This window comes from Chlamydotis macqueenii, chromosome 1 (assembly GCF_036417535.1).
Source record: "Chlamydotis macqueenii isolate bChlMac1 chromosome 1, bChlMac1.mat, whole genome shotgun sequence".
Taxonomy (NCBI): Eukaryota; Metazoa; Chordata; class Aves; order Otidiformes; family Otididae; genus Chlamydotis; species Chlamydotis macqueenii.
This window is the reverse complement of record NC_141556.1, coordinates 25,154,441-25,172,938: the sequence shown is the minus strand read 5'-3', so window position 1 is coordinate 25,172,938 and position 18,498 is coordinate 25,154,441.

Genomic DNA, 18,498 nt, shown 5'->3' with positions numbered 1-18,498 from the left:
CTCTGTTAGCTTTTGCCTTAACCTCAGCCTGTCCTCCACCCAGACACAATTAATTCCTTGATGATTTCTATCCTTGTTTTTTACATCTATCAAATGACATAAACTAGACTGTAGATGCTATAGGGCAGAGCACTTGCCTTACTTCTACTTATTTTTCTAGCACAGAGATTGACTACACAAATAAGAGTTGCACAGTTCTTTATCATTCTGTTCCTTCTAATTTACCATTCAAAGGCAGTAAAGCCTAGAGCATTCCGTGAACTAAATGAAGTTCTCCTTGCCTTAGTGGATGAACATCCAGAGCTCAGACATCTCTTTTCTACAGGCAAGGAAGGCAAGAATTGCCAAGCTGTGCCAGGTTACTTATTCACATGAAAACATAGCCTTTCAGGTGCTATTTCTTCTATTTTTCTGCCTTTGAGGCCAACACATGGCCAACAGTGCACAAATATACAGTCAACCTCTTTAACCATTAGCAAGCTCATTTTAATTGATTCATACTGGGGACTTTGTGGAAAAAAATGATAAGGAAGAAGAAAGCTTAAAGGATTGAATTCCCTAGCCTCCAGAAGCATTCTTGTGTTTTGTTTGGTCTTCTTTTATTGAATTTCTTTTTCTTCCTTAGTTAATGAAGAATAGGGCAGCCTGGAAAGCTGAGCTTATCTCTACTTTCAATGAAGAAACTTTGTCAGTAGAATTTGTCAATGAGTGAAAAAAGTGAGCCCACAGAGACGCACTGGTGGGATCCTTTTCTGAGATGAATCTTTTCTGTTTGCAGATATTTCCAGCAGTTAAAGCAATTCACTACTGAGAGCCAGTCAGAATGGTTGTAAAACACTTTGCAACCCTGCAGAAATACACAGGAGACAGTATTTCCAGTACTGTAAATGCACGTATCACTCTCAACTTCAAAGGAACTAAGATGTTTCGCACCAGGTGAAGACCCAATCTCATAGGAATTTCCTGTTGTGCCAGTGATCAGTTGCTGCCGCATGTCTGACTTCAGCTGATCTGGATCAAAAAGGTTCCCGGTCCCAGCTGCCTCTCAGTGTCTTCTCTGAAGGTTATCCCCCCTGTTCCCCACGCTCCCCCTCTGATATGTGTACATAATTGTTCCCTAACCCAGTTCAATCAAAATGAAACAGGTTAGGAAAAAAATCCTGCTATTTAAAGTGTGTGAGCTAACCTGGATCATTTTGACTGAACTGGGTCAGGGAGTGATTATACGTGCGGTTATACCAGCTGAGTGAAAAGGAAGGGGGACAATCTATTTGCTTGGCTTAGTAACAGCCACAGGATTGCAGCTTTATGCGAACAATATTCATAGACTGGCTTTGGATGGTAGAAATTGGCATGTGGTCTAAGAGATGTCTCTAAGAGATGTGCACGGCTACCTTCCTTTTAATGTGGTTTCTGCATACTCAAAATCCCCCAGCAAATCCTTCTGAAAGCATAATGGAGTGGACAAGTGGGCATTTTAGATCCCCCAATATGCCAGTGCCTTGGGAAGTTCTGCCACATACGCTACGTACTGGCAAAACCCTGCAACCAAAATGGTTTAGAACAGGCTGGGGGAGTTTCAGGGCAAAAGCTAACATCTATGTCTTTTGAAATCAGCCCGATGGTTTTATTCTGGCAGATACAGGCAGCCTCCTTTTATCTGCTCTGAAGAGGAGAAATGATTTGCTATCATCATCAGCATGCAAATGGTACTGCATCCTGTCTTAACAGATCTAACTGTTCTTCAAGTGAGGATAGTTAATGCAGACACTTGGATTTAACAGAAAGCACAGTCTTTGTCAAAGGCTCGTTTTATATAACAAGCTTGCACTCTGCCTGACCTTTTATTGAGCAGAAGGGAAAACCACAGCAGGCCCTGTGTGGCCTTGGATGCTTGCATGTGTACCTTTAGGACACACAGAGTGCTAGGCCTTTACACAGCTGGGGCTAATATTATTACTCTGAAGCTTGTTTCCTTCCTGGAAGGGGGGAAAAAAAAGAAACCTCTAATGATTTTGTTTGTTTGTTCTGTTACACAGAAACATTCTTCACTACAACACCTCTTCTTCAGTTTTCTTTTTTTTGTCCAGGTACTGACAAGAGTACAGGAACTCTCCCAAATAAATCAACATTCTGGGAACCATCTGGGTAACAACAAAACAGGAGTTCAGAGGAGTAATATTCCTTCTTTGCCTAATTCACTCCAGTGTCTGCTTCTCATCAGACTCAGGGCAGGAAACCATCTTGTCTTGTAGACAACATTACCTGGATTCAGCACTACCATGCACGTTGGAAAAGATCCCTGTGTCCCCAGTTCAGTGGCTTCCTGGCCATACAACATGAGTTTAGTCATCTCTATCTCTTTTGTAAAACACTCTGAAGCATATCATGGTCTCAGGTGAATCAGGAGGCTGAACTAAAGGCAACTCTAAGCATTTAGTACAGATGCCCAGAAAATATTAATAAACATGAAGGGCAACTACCAGGTATCACTATTTGAAAATCCTGCCTGAGAGTTTTGGTTCACAATCCCTCTCAAGAATTTGAGCACCTTTTCAGAGGCGAGGGTTAATCCCAGCTGATGGCAGTTTACACTGGTACGCTTGGCTGGGAGCTGTGAAGGGTGAGGAGCAGAAACACTACGTGCTGTACGGACTCTGCAGTGGGTTGTTAATCTTTCCCGCAGGAAAAGGGTGGACAGCTGGAGGCAGTAACCTCTTTTGCCATTGCAGTTAAATCCATCAGAGACTGTAAATTAGAGCCCTTCTTATTTTCCACACGAGCGTTCCCCGTTTATGCTCTGATGAAATGGCGCATTCAACAGAAAACAAAATGAAGTGCTGAAAGCATTAAATTCTTTAATAATAGGAGACACTGCAAGTTTTTTGTCATTAATCTGCCATAATTAGGAGCTGCTGTAATGTCTTTCAGAATACACAATATTGAAATATTATTACTGGAAATGTTATCTTGGGATTATATGGTGGGATGCAGAGTCTCATCTACACTCTATCTTGTACTTCTCCTTTTTTCATGAATTAAGGTAGGAATAACACTAACAAAAATTTAATATGGTTTGAAATTAAATTTTATCTTCCAGAATTCTGTTGGGATTTTTTCCTGGAAAAAAAAACCTTTTCAAAATATAGAAGGTATGAGGGGAAGATCACCTGTCTAACTAAAAATAAAAAAAAAAAGTCTGGTTTTGAATCCAAATTGAGATTAAGTCAAATTTCAAAGTTAATTGCAAACAGAAACTTTCAAGTTTCAACTTGTGCTTGAAACCATGGAAGAAAAGTGCTGAGAAAATGTGCCATATTTACATGGAAAGAGGAAATGGTTTTCAGGTTACATGATTTTAGACCACATAATCTGGACAGACTTGACTGTCTCATTACATATAACTTTAGTTGAATTTATAGAGGCTGAAGCAGCACTCCATGTAAATGTGTGTGTCTGTGTGTATACATGTATTTTACAAATGTATTTTATATATATTTACATAGATGCATGTATTTAGACAGATAAGAACAGCAATACAATGAAGAAGTATTAACTCTTACATGTTCATATATATATAATGCCTGCAAGAACAACACCAAAAGATAAGATCTCTCCTTTGCAGAGCAGAGCCTGTTAGATTTAACAGGCAAATGCAAAGCCAATCTTGATTTGCACAGAGATAAAAAAAAATAGACCAAGATTTTTTAAAAATCCAGTATGAAAGAGATTGCCAACCTCCCTCCTCAATAGTTTTAATTATTTCCAGAAAAAAAAAAAAAACAACCGTTATAAACAAAACTGAAATTTTAAGCTTCCACGTATGGTATGGAACTGTAAAGCCTGGAAAGCTGATTTTCCCTTCTTTTCCCTTACCAACGTAAGTCATGCTGCTGGCTCCTTTGGGAGCCAGGGTATTCATACTCCCTGCCGCACCCACAACTTGGCTGAAACAGAAGGAACAGAGAGACAAGGGAGAGGTGGAGAGGGCACTGAGGCTGCCGTGCTTCTCGCCAAGTCTGCCTGTGGGTTCCCAAGTGGAAGACTCTTTTCAGCTCTCTTACTACTGGGTAAAAGCAAAATTGGCCAGACCCTGCTGGGCTGAGAGCTATGATTTTAGTTTTCTGAGATGGAAATACTCCTGACTACACAAAAGGATGAAAAATCTCTGTCAACCCTATGTACAACCTGCTTTTCATATGTGTCACAAGAAATGGGATTAGTAAACAGTGTGAGGAGAGGAAACAAAGTGAACACAGTCTGATGGGTATTCTGAATTGTGGACATCTTGATGGTTCCCTTCAAGTTTATTTTTTAATCTCAAATTCTATTTTCTTCTTGCAGACAGAGTGCAAGTAGCATTAGGCATAAGTTATCTTCTATTTTATTGGAAGATTATTTCATTCTACAAGAAAATAAGACCCCTCACAACTAATTATCGTGTAAAATCACATTCAAGTGCAGAATGTGGCAGCCACAGTGAAACTCCAGGAGACTGTTATTTATCATTTTTATTTACTGACGCCTTTGGTATTCTTGACACTGTACAAACAGAAAAAGCCAGAAACAGTCTCTCCCCTATGGAGCCTACAATCTATGGCTTATGCTATGCAATTTCAGAATGGCCTGAGCCTGGAGCAGTGGAGAAGTGCATCATTTCCTGGAGTGGGATCATGCCAGCTGCTGCCCTCCTTGTGAAGATAAAGCTTGCACATCTGGCGTGTTAAGCCAGCTTTGCGCTTTCCTTTGAGTCAGTGACCGTCCCCAAGGTTGCAGTAAAAATGTAGGATACACCAGACCTGTGAGAGAGAAGCAAAGCCACCTTGAGGCACAGGCTGTGCAGGCAGTTGTCTAGAGCAGCAGGCTGCTGGCCTTGCAAAACGGCCAAGATTTTTTCCACTGTGTGTAGGGCAGTCTGGATTTGCTGCTGCCGGTACTGTTGCTGAAGGAGAGGTCAAGGTAGGTGAAGCAATAGTTACTGCAATGTGGGAGCAACTCCACTGCAACCCTTTTCTCCAAATCTCCCATTCCTGCAGCCAGGGTGACCTGTCCCTGGCCTCCCACCTTCTAAAAAACCATCTTCCAGATTTTCAGAAAAGAAGATTACCCTACATACCTGTACAATTTATAAAGTGCTGTGTAGACAGCGCCATGCTAGGACTGGATAGACAAATATATTTAAATATTACAGTGCGCTGTCTTGCAGAGATATTAGCTTGGCTCCCAGAAGCATAAATTAATAGTTTTCCACTGGGGTAAGTTTGGATGATGCATCATTCTGACATGGCTGTAACCCTTGCAGGTTTTGAGCCAGTTTATTTGCAGATGGTTTGGATATGCTGCATGCTGCTACACTGCCTGATGCGGATTTATCCTTTGTGATCTCCCCGCCCTCACAGCCTCCGTAGCTGAGTAATGACCCACCCCAGGCAGGTCCTAAATTTGCTAGAGCAGCTCAGACACTGAATATACTGAGTAAGCAGATGGTCTACTCAACTCAGAGTGGTTTAGATGTCATTTTATGATTAAAACCTGTGTAGTGAGCATAATCCTTGCAACAGGCCGCTCCTGGTAGGCCTTTGTAAAACTGTATCTAAGAGGAAGAGGTGGCCTTGGAGAATGTGGGAAGACAAGGCTGCGAGACCATGTGGCATGTAGAAGTGGCATCAGGCAGTGGAAGAGGAGGCAGTGAGAAAGGATTTGCACACAGAGTGAGGAGTCTGCTGAGCCTTCAGAACAGGTTTGAATGTGAGTAGAAAGGCTCAAGGAAGTTAGCGTAGGAATTTGGATCTTTCAAGGAGAGAGAGAGGAGGAGGGATCTGCCCCCGGAGGGAATGCTGCTACGACTTGTCCACTCTGCTCCACCAGAGATCATTCAGTGAGAAAACACCTGGGTTTGTTTGCTGGGGAGGCACACAACAGAAAAGAAGTCAAATTAGTTTTGTGAATATTACTTTTCCATAAAAGGTAGAATGTTATGTCATTTTTAGTAGATTTTTAGTAATAATTTCATGGAGGGAGAAGAAATAGTTTTGTTCTGCTTATTTAGTACCATTACCTTCGGAGATAGAGAGGAGTAAAGATAGGAAAACAGGGTGTTTCCACATTCCTGCCATCCTTGCTGGCACAGCTCACGTTCACAGTTGTACAACGGGGAAGCGCAGCTGCTGCATGCCTGTGCTTACCATCTCCTCTTCTGCTCAGCTGTCTGCAGCAAGCCATCAGCCTTATGCGTGACTCCCCCTGGCACAGGGGAAAATGAGAACAAAGAAGGAGAGGTCACCAGTTCATCAATTTGAAGGGAAGATATCATCTGTTAATAGTTTTTTAACTGTTGTGTACTGGCTGCGTGGGTAACAGATTATTTCTTCCCTATAGCAACAGAGCGCACAGGAAAACACATACTTTTGTCATCCTCTTCCAGTCCCACAAATGCAGCTATATATCCCATGGTACATCTTGCATGGAATAAACTGTGCACCAGTTATCCGGCTCTTGTTTTCTGCAGAAGCCTGAATTTCTCCTTATCACGCTCAAAAACCAAGTTCTTTCGGGAGCTACATAAGGGGGAAACTGGGTAGAGATTGATGGTTCACACTACACATACGCATATGCACTGGTATGTATTTTAGTTCTCTTGACATATCTTCATGAAATTTTATTTTCTTTATAGGAAGTTATGGTCAATGCAAACAATAAAGTCCCATGTTTCACTCCCTCTGAGGACATGCCAAGTTACTAAATGTAAGGAGGTCTCTGTGGCAGAGAGATGTCTTGTCTCAGTTCCTAGATTCTCCAAACATGAACAATGACACAGAGTATCTAAGTTGAAGGCCTCCAGGAGCCTGATTCTTCTCAAGGTTGAGGCTCATGTGTTTGTCCCTAGAATTGACATAGCCTGAATCTCTAAATACTTTTAAAATGTTCTTAGTCTTTCTTTTCTCTGCTTTCAGAATGTTTTGCCTAAATATCTTCTCATACAAGTGCCCTTCAGGATCCTCCCCACACGGAATACACCTAAAATAGATAGTATCTAAACAAATACATAGCTAGTATCACTGAAGATGCCTGGGGCTGCCCTATATAAAATATCCCACTGGTCAAGCACTCATCCATAGATGTTCTATATTTCCCTTACCTTGAGAGCATTCAAATCTATAGAGCCCAAATCCCAAGAAAACTGGCATCAGACTATTATTACCTTCCATCCTTTTTAGTTGAAGCTGGAGTCACAATGAGGAAAAAAATACAAATTTCAAGATGACAGAGGAAGGGGAGTGAGATTCTGTAGCCATTTACTTCCCACAAGGAAATTCAATAAATCAGAGAAACAAAGAAGATTACTTAAGGTATTTTGATGTTGAAAATTCATTACTGCATGTAAAGATGATGCTACCATTAACTATGAAACTGTCTCAGAGATACTGGTTTAGAGCAGAAGAGATGCTGGCTACTTTAGTGCATTTTTTTTCTCTTTCATAATACATATACTACGGAAATTCACCACTGAAATTATTATGAAATCATATGCTGATGAATGAGCACAAAACTATTAATGGCACATAATTTGCAGTGCACATGTCCGCTAGAGTATCTAGCAATCCATGCAAATCTTATAGTATGCCCTATGTGCTTTGATTTTCTCTGTTAGATGATTGAAAAATATTCATTAAGAGATTTCTCTAATGAGCTGTGTTCAAGCATAAAATAGGCCACTCCTTTTATAATTTAAGTGTGGGTTTTGGAATATAAATATCCTCCGATTCCCTATAGGAACTGGCTTCAAATAGGGATTTTGTCTTAACACAGATTTCAGGATCTTTGAAGGGTCTTTGAAGTTTATAATTGGGTTCAAGCTGAAATGTGATGGAATTCACTCAAATACTGAAGTTCACGGTGCTTATGGTTGGCAGAAAAGATATACACATTATTTTTTGAAATATATCCCCATAATCTTTGAATACACACTTAGGCAGAAAGTTGGTAGAATATTCACATTACAAAATCAGTACAGCACCCCCTGAGTCTCTGGTCAGTTAATCCTAGGTCCCATTCATACAATTACATCAGCCTTACTCTCTTTGTTTTCCAGCAAGTTCTTAAAGAGAGGGCTTTTTGTGCTTTTATTTATTCTGCTTTCATTTGCAAGGCACTGGGAATGCTTAAGCAAGAAACAGGCAGTTTTTAAGATCATACATAAATGCCAAATCCTATGAAAAAAAACCCAGTCTTTTCTCATCTACACAGGTGGGAAGCACAGTTCTCCGAAATACTAAACTGTACGGCAGTTGTGCCTTTCTGAAGCCTGTTAAAAGTAGGAGCCTTTGCAACACATCCTGAGAGTGAACGGAGCTGAACTTCTGACCTCCTTGGGGAGACAAGCCCAGCTGAGGACATAGCTTGTCAGAAGTGGCATTTCTGAGCTGGATGAGCTCACTGTGATTTGCTGTCCCTTTCAGAGTTAACTGATGAGTGACAGACGAGGAGCATTCTGCTTCAGTGAAGTTAAATAGCTAGTTAAATAGCTAGTTATATGTGATGGGGTGAAGCTCCTTTCCTTTGCTATTTCCTCTTTAGTCATGAAGGATTCATAGCTGATCTTAAAATGAAAACTCACTTCAGCTACGAGCTCCACCACAGCTGCCCAGCTAGGCTCCAAGCTGAGTTGCTGTGCTCATCACTGCTTTGGCTTTCACAAGCAGAGACAAAAGAGCCTTCACATGTTGGCAAATTAAAAAAAAAAACAAACCGACCAGTCTTGTCTCAGAAGACAGAGAATAGACCTTCTCACAGAGGTTTAGCAGATGTGCCACTGGGTGATGGTAAATTATAAGCAAAAAAAAGTCCCCGTGTTGTAACCTGCTGTGTCTTCCAGTGGCTCCAAGGATGAGTGCAGAACAAGAGTCTCATCAGAAATAGACTGTAAACTTTGGAATAAGTGAAGGTAGATGCATTGTCCACTGTAGCTACTGAGACATCTAACATAGCTACAGAGAGACTGGTTCCAGACTGACGACTGCTCTGGAGGGACAGGCATGTAAGGGCTCTGCTCCCACAGGAGTGTTCAACGATCACAGGCCTCCTGGTGCACATTCACATCCTCCTGAAATAGGGGAGGGATGAGTTCAAATTTCTCTTCAGCTCAGAAGTCAGAGTGAGATTTCTTCCTTCCTAGGTAAGCAACTGAGGTGGTAGGCTTTATGGTAAAGGAGAAAATTGCTGGCCACCAAATTCAAGTGAGGCATCCAAATGGCCTATGAGAAAGAAAAAGCCCACATTTTGATAATATATGCAACGTGCCAAGATGATCGAAGTCTAACATCAAGCTTAGTAACCTTCCTTCTTCTTTTTCTCAGACAAAGGACTCTAGGGACACTCTCCTGAGATGGAGTATAAGCGTACTGTCATATCATAATTTAATCACTTCTTCTTTTCCTTTCCTGGAAAGTCATCTTGGATGGTGTCTTCTGTGCTGAATGCTACACAATCAAAATCCCATTAGTTATACTGTCAAAATCAAATTCATTAAACTTCCCAACTGAATTTAGGTAATTGTTCTTCAATGTCATCGGTGCAGTCGGAATACTTTTTCAATTAATTTTCAGTGAGGAAAGGTTCCAGGGTTGTGAGTGAGCTGCAGTTTCTGCTCCTGTAACTCACACTTGCTGTTTCATTGCCCCAGTTTTATTGTAAAGGTTCAAAGACAGAGTTTTCTATTCCTGTAAACTGGCAGTCTATTCACAGAGACACATGAACGAGTCAGGTAATTAGGCTAATCTTGACAGCCATAAATCACCTGTGCCTTCAAACCTGAAATCAATATGAAAGCTTGTTTCTCAGACCAGAATTCGAAGAGACAAAACAGCCATTTTCAACACGATAGCCACCTCATTTCCTTTTGAAGACACTTTTGATCACTGCCTTCTATTTTTCTCACATCACTGAAAACAAGCATGAATTCAGTGCCCATACCTTAATAAAACTGACAGCTTTACTGTCTGACTAATCCACAGCCTTTTCCAAGACAACCAACGATTTTTAAGATGTAGTTTGCTGCAATAAATACCACAGTGACTGAACTTTCACTTGTTCTTTAATTCTCATCACTCAGCGCGGACTTTCCAGTTGCTGCTCACAGTCCTGTGTGGGTTACCAACATCCACCATTCATTGTCAGAAACTCACTGTACTTCTTCAGCCATCGTTCATTCTGGCACAGCTTTATGCTTTGAGAATACTCCATGAATAATCCGCTCAGACCCAAACCTCCCTATGTAAGGGGCTGGCAAATGCTTGTGAAATGTGTGCTTCTGATTGAAGAGACCTAAACATTTTGTTAGCTTTTCCAGTGCTTGAGAAACCAGACTGCAAATAATTTTCTAGAAATATCTATCCGATAAAAAATCAGCGGTATTTGGCAGTATTATTACATAAGCCTTATATTTAATGGATAAGATGAATAGAAAAAATGGATGGAGGGATAAAACTGTGCAGTGTGACTGGCCAAACATGCCACAAAAGACACAGTAGCCTCCCTTCTCTCCCTCTGCTCCCCTGTGCAGAAAATCTGTGTTTGCGGGCCTTTCTTAGCTCTTATACCTATGAACAAGAGAGATGTGAACTGAAGTCACTACTAATCAACCAATGCCAGTTTATATGCTCAATGGAAAGAAGCACAAGCGATGACAAGGTTAGAAGGATTTCAGTCTCTAGTTGTACACGTTATATGTATATGCCATTGAACCAGTAGCCTGGGGCTAATACCTGGGTGAAGCAAACTTCTCCCCGTTCTCTCTACTTTTGATACAATACTGAATCCCTAAGATGGCATGCCTTCATATTGGCTCAATATGGCTTATATTCTGTTTCTGCCTGAAACATGGGAATCTCATCCTTCCTGGGAGGCTTTCAAGTCTGGGTAAGCTCACTCTGGGCAACACTTCAGTGTCTGTGGCACTTCTACGCATTTGTTCATGCTCCTCACCACTCAAAGGCAAGAGAAGTGGTATGGGGTTGCAAATCCTAATGAGTTGGCAGAGTTTATTGCTTACTACAGAAAGTGTACTTAGTTGTGCCTAAAAGCTATCCAAGTTCTTCTGCTCAAGCCTACCACTTGTCTGACCATACCTTCACTGTGTTTCTATATGTTCTCTTTCAAACATGACTACTTATCTGCGACTGAGGAGCACAGTCAGGTTCACAAATGCAAGCTATCTCTTATACGTCTAAATCAGGAGCAAGAGAAGATTTCTAAAGATATGTGAATGTCAGTGTTGAATCAGGACATGGAAACTTCTCCCTAGTCTCATGTAGGCATGAAGTTCTGTTAAAGACGGTCTGGTTGGCAAAGATCTGCCTGTGACAAATTCAGCAAGAGCAGGCTCGGCAGGGAGAATCTGAATGGGGGAGTGAGGAGATTTGAGGTAAGACAAGGGATATTCTGACCCAGACATGGGAAGAGTGTGAGGATTTGCATCTGTGTAAGGCAATCCTAGGGGCAGGAGCAGAGCCTTTGGGAAAATACACAAGATTTCATTTGGACATCATGGAACTTCAATTCCTGCAAGTACTTTGCCCCTCACCAGCTACGGAGCAGTTACCACAGTGATGGGCAGACTGCGTAGGGGCTGTAGAGAGGGGCTCCAGCTGCAGTCAGACACACACCCACACAGTGGTGTACCCATTGGACCTCACCAGCCAGTTCCCCTGTCCTTTTCTCCATGGAGACTGGACAGGATCCGTTACGTCTCCGCTGCTGTTAGGTAATAAACTCTTCTGTTGGGCTGGTAGTGTAAAGGTAGTGTATGTACTGCAGCTATGTGTTATGTGGATGCCCTGTGATCTGAAATGACCTGGAAAATGCATTTTGCTTTTCAGATATGTTCTGGCATGCTCCAAAGCACACACAAACAGCCTCTTGCGAACTGAAAGGCTTTCTGGCATACCACTTCAAACAGGCTTATCAAAGAAACACCTGTGGTATGTCTCTGGGCAAAAACCCCACAGCACAGAGAATTAAAGTAATGACCATCCTCTACATTCCCATGTATTTTACCACCTTGGAACTCACAGTGTTTTAGGAACTCTAAATTCTAACACTCCAGCAAGCCGGAGAAGTATTATTCTCCACTTTGAAAGATGAAGGAGCTGAAGCTCAGACCGGCCAGATGACTCACCAGTGTAGCTAGGACTATAAAACATCCCTGGAGTAGCTGAGATGAGAGTTACAAAGCAAGCTGAACAAAAAGCTTCATATATATAACGTATCTCCTGACAGTCACTTTCATCTGAAGAACAGTTCTCCTTTTACCCTTTTTATTGCTATCAGTCATCCTGTACTTTCTCTAAATAACTCATAAACTGTACTAATCATTCAGTCCAGTCATTTCCCATTTTTGTATTTTGTTACCAGAGGAATCTCCGTTGAATTCACAACTGAATCTCATTGTAAGTGGTGTTGAAGAGGGCATCCTCTGACTTCCTTAAGTTATAGCTCATAAATACTTCTGCTCTTCTATTGCGTAGAAGCCAAGCACACTGGGAAAACTATTTTTAGTTAGCTTTCTGTTTCTTTCACATTCTTGGTAGAATTCTCCCTGAATAGTCTACCAGTCCAGCTGTTTTCAAATAAATATTATGGAATAAATCTATTTCATTTGCAGCTTTGTGAAGACCTTTGTGGCAAAGCAGAATATAAAAATCTGTACCTTGATTCATTAAAATTTCCCATAGCAGTTCAGCTCTGAAAAACCTTTCTTTAAAGGCTAGCACAATATGTTAAACGTCCAAAGAGTTCAATGCTGTTGCCTTTGGATACCACATAACATGGTACCAAAATACAAGAAAGATATAGAACCAGAAATGCTTCACAGAAGTGCACTAATTAGATCATTGCTTATTCAAGGGAAGAGATCTTTCATCTCCAGGAACTCAGGCAATTAGGTGAGGTCCCTCACAGTACACCACAGGGGCAGTCAGCTGATACTAATGAGTTTTGTGCTGTAGTTGAGTAAACAACCGGTCATCACGGTCTCATTAAGGCTCTTCCATTTCCATGTTTTCTTCCCAGATGCTGGGCTCTGTGGTCTGGTAACGTGTGAAGGCCTTGTCATTACTTTGTGCCTGCATACATTGCTTCTGCTTGTTCCTTCCACTCTGTGCCCACACTGTTTTGTCTGCAGTGTGGGACTGGTGCTGACCCTGCCCATTCAGCCCTCACCCCATGCCCATCATTCTTCTCACGTCCTAGCACAGCTTCCACTGAATGCGCAAACCTGCTTCTAGACATGCCTCTTTCTTCAGCTCCTTTTACTGGCAAGGAAACTTCCACTTACAGATAATAACTACTTCAGTTCTGGTCTATGATGCTAGTCAGGACAGCAGTGGTCACAACTGTATGAGTTTTAGGCTATTTTATAATGATAATTAACAAGAAAGTAGCAAATTTTTAAGTTACGCTGACAGCACTTCTACTTCAAGCTGCCCAAATGCTTCAACATAGCTAATTTTCATTATGGCTCTTGAGCCTGTTGATTTTTCTCATGTATCAAATAATATTTTGTGCTTTTATTCTCAAATAAAACTATTTACACACAAGAAATAACTGAAGTCTGAATGTGAATCCATTTAGCCTTTTGAATTCACAGAGAGAGTAAAGACTGGCTTTAAAAGCAGATAGATACACAGAGTAATTTGCAGACTCTGTGCCAGACTCCGCTCTCCGGTGTATATCCGCTGTAACTGTACACTAGAGTAAATGACAACAGATGTGTGATGTGAGAAGCTGTAAGAGGCCAGAACCTGAACTGTAGAACAGGTCAGAGAAATTTGGGTAGCGCTAGAGACTGATGGAATCAGACATTCTGTTGAAATCTAAGACCTCATCAGATCAGATCGTTATCTCTTGTATTTTATTTCCAAAAAAAATTAGATTATATCAATATACTGCTTTACATAATTTAATTTCTTATTTAGACTATTTCAACATAGCTTTATATAAACAGAAATAACAATACCTACAATGAAACCAAAGATGTAATTCAGTCACTTAAACAGAGGTACCTATTGCCATTTGAGACGCCCTGGCTGCCAGCTGCTGCTCCAGAAAGGAGAAGGTCTCCCATAGTACCTGTGCACAATTAATAGATAGATAAGTAGTTACAAATATAGGCATTAAATGATTGTATTCAGGCAACTAAATCCCAGCGCCTGTTGTTTGTCAATTACTGGGTTTAATGCCTGGATGCATTTCAGCATTCGAGGTTAGCATCTTTAGATTTGTTTTGCAATTAAAGGTAAATATGGATTTGCTTGTTTTATGGTCCTTGAACTTATCCCATAACATCTTCCCTAAAACGCATTTGCTCCATCTTTTGTATATACTGCTCACTGATACTTCTTGAGCTACAGTGCATAATATGCCATTGTTTCTAATCAAGAACAAATTATTTTCATACACAGGTATCTATAATGTTTTAAATTTTATTTGGGACTGCTTACCTTAAAAAAAAAAAAGAAATTAAGACACTTATTCCAGGACTAGAGTGTTTTGGAAGTAGATAGTGCCAGGAAAATGTTCTCTCATTCTGAGTAAGATCTGTGCTTAGAATTATACTGAATTCAGTTGCACAGAATATATATATATATATGTGCATATATACATATATATATGTATGTGTATCCTGTCTTAATCCAGGATAATTTTCAGATGCATGCAAAGCCTTGGTTATTTGCACATAGTTATACAAAACAAGATTTTTCTTGTCATATTCTTTTCTTTCCCAACCTTTTCTTTCTTGAAGTAACCTAACCCTTTTCAAACAGAAGCCTGCCAGACCACAGGCTTTTTTGTCACTGGGAGAACCCTGGAGTATCACTGAACAGGCACAAACAACACAACAATGCCCAAGAAGTAACGTATGCTTTATATAAGCATATTTAAGCAGCAGAACCCGTCTCGTCTCTCAGCTTGAATGTATTTCACAATGAGTGCAGGAAAACTTGAAAGGGTGAGGAAAGAAAATACTGCCTGTTTTAATACCTTCTGAAATGGTAATTTGCTACAAAATTAACATTAATGTGCAGAGAGCCACTCACAAAGTAAACCCAAAATATAGTGAGCCACCAAAGTTTTAAAAAAGAGGAGGTTTTAGTTTATATGTATTTTTTTAATGAAACACAGGGCTCATGAAGTGGAGCAAAATGCAGAACTTGCTGAGTGCAGATTGGTTTAAGTTTCTGCTTTACCAGAAGCTTTTTAAATACCTGGAGAAGTCACCCAGGGACTAGACGCACAAAGGGAGCCTTTAAATTGTCCCATAGGCTTTTGTAACTCATGGCTACATGCTGAACATCCACACAGGCCTCATCCTGGCTGCAGACACACAGAGGAGATTCCCGGCTGTTTTGTTCTCAAGAGGCAGGTTCTCGAGGATCCGTTAAAACATGTCTGCACCCGACTGATGGGTGAAACCCGATGTAAAGAGCTGAACCAGCTGATTTCTGGGCATGGGAACTCCTAGCAGGCAGACAGCTGAACATAGGGTCTTCCTCAGTCAAAAAAAACCCTCCACACTTATAGAGAATGCGTAATTGTGTGTAGAGAAAGAGAATGATGACTGAAAAACATGTCTACCTCACTTCCCTTGGCTCACTTATACAGGCAGCCTGTCTCTAGAGCAGAAAGAATTATACTGAGTTTTACACGTGTGAAGTAGGAAGTCTATGCTCGTTTTAGTGGAGCACACATTGCAATGTCAAAGAGAGAGCCAAGCCCTGCCTTGTTTGTGTGGCTAGTTTTTTTCCAGAGACTGAGACCACTGATTAATTTTGTCCAGATAACCAAAAAAGCTGTTGTGGGAAGGATTTGGTTTTTTTCTTACTGAGCTGTGCTACCGCAAAAAGCATTGACCTGGAAGTGAGATAGCCACATAGCTTTATCCATCCTTGGATAAATTATCTCTTTTTAACATATCTTTTCCTAAAGAGTGACCAGAAGTTGACATTCAGGTTTTGAAAATTATTTACGATCTAGTTCTGTTCCCATTTACATCAGTGTAAATAACATCACTGAAGAATCTGATCCACAAACTGATGGCAAATATTTCCTCTAACATGAACACAACTCATTCTTCTGTTATGTAACTTGAACAGATTTTTAGTTTTGTTTTCCTTAGTGGTTATGTCCACATTTTTTTTCTATAGCTTTAACATGACAACAGATGGGAGTACCGGTCAATACAGATATTAATGGGAGAGAGAAATTTAATATAGTGGGTTTAATTTAGCTAGTACATAAATGAATGACTATCCTTCTATTCTTTGTCTTTTGGTTATTTTTCTTTTTGTCTGTGTTTTACAAATGAACTCTTCTTTCTTTAGCAGACAAGGTCATTGTGTTCCTGTAATTTTCATGTTACATTTATGAGGCATGTTCCTTTTATTATATCCAGTCACCCTTAACCCAAGCACCAAAAATTAAAAATACAGCACTGCTTTGTGCATATGGAACACAATGAGGAACAATCCTACTAGACATTGAGAATACTAGATAGGGTTACAATGACAAAAAAACTTATCTATCAATTACAATAAGTATATTCCAGAAGGATATCTAGATTCTTTAGTTGAAATAAAAGGAAAATACAGATACTTATCCAATTAGAGCTAAGATATTTTTACAAACACACAACTTCCTTAAGTGCCTTGTTCTTGCATGCAATATCTAAATAGACATTGCAACACTCTATTGAATAGCACTCTGTAATGCAATATGGAATAAAATAAAACCCCACTGTGTTTATCATAGAAAAAGACTTACAAACAAAAAAGACTTACATTTTACAGTCAATATTCCATCTATAAACATTCTTTAAAATGCCATTATTACTTCAGCTATAGTTACGTTTCCAAAGTCATTTCCAGGTTAATCTCGCTCCTAATTGCGTATAATGTTCTGAAAGATTCGACTTTGAGACTGAACCTTGCTGTGTTTTCCCTCAAACAAATAACATAAAGTTTGTCTTCTTTACAATGTGTTTTCTTTATAATACTTATGTCTTCTCACTCATTCTTTCTCTTTTCTGACCTCAGCTGAAGGGAGTGCAAGTACTGTGACCTAAAATTACATTCAACAGCAAATCTTTGTGCAGCAAAACTGTAAATATGTGCACTGACCTTTAAAGATTATGCAGAATGAATACTAAACACACCTGTGATGTTCTGTAAGCCATAAATAAGAGCAGCTTTTATGAATAATTGTGTGCAGTGGTCAGTGTACTTCTTCTGCAAAAGCAAAACCTCTAACTCCAAATACTGTTACAGTTCTCAAGTTGAAAAATAATGTTTTTACATATACAGAAGGGAGTACATTTTATATTTCAATGTTGATACTTTACCTCCCATTCTGGTATCTGAGGCTGCATCTTATTGGTAAATAAAATGGAGCTGGTCCCATTTTTAGGCCCTGAGGGCAAGTTGCACCATACAGATCGTATCTGTACAGTTAAATAATATTTCTGTTACCCACCTCTGAAAGACAACGGCCTTCTCTTTACTCCTTAATGGAAACAGCTGCCGGCCTGACCTATCCCATATGTAGGGAGAGTTTGCTTCTTAGATCAAAGCCATCAATGTAAGTGTGCTAGCAACATGGAGTGCTCAGGGCTGTGCTTTAGCGTTTAGTACAGTATCATAGCCAGCTCACATGATTTCTGGCACTTGTTCTGTTGGCATTTGGTATTCAGTTGGTCATTCAGCCTTTCTGCGTTGCAATTGTAGTTTGACTCTCTCCAATAGTACATCATGGATAGCTTTTCCAAGATCTTCAGTATACTTTTTAGGTCATAAGAGTTCCAGAGGAATGCAATCCTCTGTCATAAGCCCATTTTCTGTCTTTATCTTCTGATATGTCTTTCCAGAAGGCAGATTTATCTAGATATAGAGAGTTACCTAGTGCTTCTGGAGAGAGTGTAGATCTTCAGGGATGAATATGATGCTTCTTCTCCCAGTGTCTTAGATATGAGATACAAACATTGTGTAATAGTTCACTGTAGTTCCACCATCCTATTTGACTTAACCTGCATATTGTCTGGAGCAAGGACTAAGTGCCTGAATTTGGTTTTATCCCCCACTCTCAGACCTGAATAACTCCTACATTATACCAAAAGTACGGCATTGAAGGACATTGGAATCATTTTCCTTCCCTTTTTCATCTTTTTGTCAACTGTCTAATCCAATTACCAATAAAGTTAACATTAACTAATCAGCAGTGTGCGTTAAGTAATGCAGTGGCATTTAAATGTGATGCTGAACTGCCATGAAGCAAATGATTCTTGGTTGTTAACATGATATAGTTATCTTCTCATGCAATGTGATTTTTATAACAGATAATGAAAAGCACTTTCCATAAACATAGCAATTGCTGCCACTAAAATGAATGACCAAATCTACATAGAGATACCTCTAGGGGGAAGGGAAAAACAAAACCTTTTTCTTCTCC